The sequence below is a fragment of the Danio rerio genome, chromosome 19 (assembly GCF_052040795.2).
Source record: "Danio rerio strain M-AB ecotype USA chromosome 19, GRCz13ab, whole genome shotgun sequence".
Taxonomy (NCBI): Eukaryota; Metazoa; Chordata; class Actinopteri; order Cypriniformes; family Danionidae; genus Danio; species Danio rerio.
In genome coordinates this window covers 20,510,688-20,512,592 of record NC_141039.2, presented here as the reverse complement: position 1 = coordinate 20,512,592, position 1,905 = coordinate 20,510,688, and the positions used below count along the sequence as shown (strand labels likewise).

At 32.8% G+C, this 1,905-nt stretch overlaps 1 long non-coding RNA gene across 4 annotated transcripts; it reads left to right on the top strand.

Moving 5' to 3' along the window:
- Positions 1-1,905, top strand: LOC147832533 (uncharacterized). 4 transcript variants are annotated; one of them, XR_015517345.1, is made up of 5 exons: positions 1-153; positions 962-978; positions 1,090-1,166; positions 1,324-1,373; positions 1,672-1,905. It is a non-coding gene; the product is annotated as an uncharacterized LOC147832533 (long non-coding RNA). The 4 variants fall into 4 exon arrangements; XR_015517343.1 differs by having other exon boundaries at positions 962-1,016; XR_015517344.2 differs by having other exon boundaries at positions 1-978.

The window sequence follows — 1,905 nt, the reverse complement described above, 5'->3', positions numbered from 1 at the left end:
GTCATAAGGTTGCCATTTAAACATCATGAGGGTCGCATGCTTTAGGTTGTGCTTAGGTGGCGTGGACGACCACTGTTCAACATTTACTGGTCACAGCTGAATCAGTTTATATTTCAACAAGCCGTCGTCTCATTCATCAACGACCGAGGAGACGTGAGTATTGCTTTATTTCTTCTTGCTAAATAAGATACGTAAATCGTGAATATTCAAACAAACCTACGATTTCGACAACAATCTGTTCCAACATTACACACACACACAAAAGCCGTAATTATTACGAGCGAGTAACATTTCGGCAATCCTTTAACGGACGGCAACAACATTAAAATCATTATGTTAAATCTCTCGATAAAACATTTCCTGATTATTTACCTACGCCTTGTCTTTAGTCAAATGGACAATAATGTTTTTCAAGTTCAGTTTTCTCCATATCCTTCGTGATCAGTTAGTATGATACTTCATCACACGAGCCGAACCACTTTTTACAAAACACACAAAATAACTTTTAAAAACAAAACATCTCTGTGCAGATTGCGTCCCGTTAAAGGAACAGTTCACTCAAAAATGATATGTACTCACGAATTATTTGCCCTGTAAATAAGTGATTCCAAACCTTTAGGTTTCTTTATTCTGTTGAACACTAAAGACTGTAAGCATTTGCTTTCATAGTAGGAAAAGACTATGGAATTAAATAGTTACAGTTTTCCAGCTTTATTTAATATATCTTCTTTATTGTTTGGCAGAAAAAAAGCTAAATAAGTTTGCAACAAATAAAGGATGAGGCTCAAATGGCAGAATTGTCAGTTTTGGGTGAGCTATCCCTATAAGTTAAAGTATATAAATTAATGTTCATATGCCTAATTAATATAGATAGTAATTAAAAGGTCTGCTAGTCTAAATTTCTATTTTGATTTGTCTTTTGATGTTTTATTTAAAACCCACTCTTTTCTTTGCTCAACAGGCTATTTTTACATGGAGGTAATCTTCTATTGATAATTTCTGGATTTTAATTATGCGTAAGTTGCATAAAACTCTATTGTTTAATCACTCACTGTTGTTTTCAAATTACTCATGTAACTTGTCTTTCAGAATGTTTTCAGCTGTTGAATTCACCTCAGATCAGTGTTGCTGTAATTCCTGATCCATGGAAAGAAGAATTGGATGAGGTAAGAAGTATACTACTCTATTTACTATTAAATGTAGTTATGTTACCTAAAACAGCATGTCCATAATGTGGAAAATAGATCATGCTTATGAAAAATTACTTTATTATTTTGTACAGCTGTTATTGAAATGACACTAAGTTTAACATTCAATTTACAGCGAGCAACGCCACAACTACAGGGCCTGTTCTTTCTCTTCTCATAATTTAAGTAAGTATTCGGAGACTAACTCTGACTTCTGTTAACTCAAAACTGTTTTCACTTTATCTCTAAATTTATTTAATTGTATGTAATTTTGGTATATGATATATTATTAAAACATTAAAATAAAGTAGGCTACATAATTACTCTGGAGATTTTATATGTAATGAAATTACAATAAATGTCTGAAACTTCAATAACTTGCTAGTCATAGTCATTTCCTGTGTAGTGCTGTTGTGTCAAGCTCTGATCTGTCCTCTCTTGTTCACTGCCTATTTTGACTTGTGTCTGCTGTGGATCTCTGAAGCTGGATTATCCGTTGAATTTGTTTCTTCCTCTGACTGCTTTCTCCATACCAACAACTACGACTGGTCTTCAGCTGTGCTCCCCGGTCTGCTGTATTCTCCAGTCCAGAGTTTCACTGCCCAGTGTTTGAATTTTAATTTATATATTTATTTATATATTTATTTACATTTTAATGATTTCTTGTTTACTTTTCTTGTTTGTTTACCCTTTAGTTTAATTTATATATATATATATA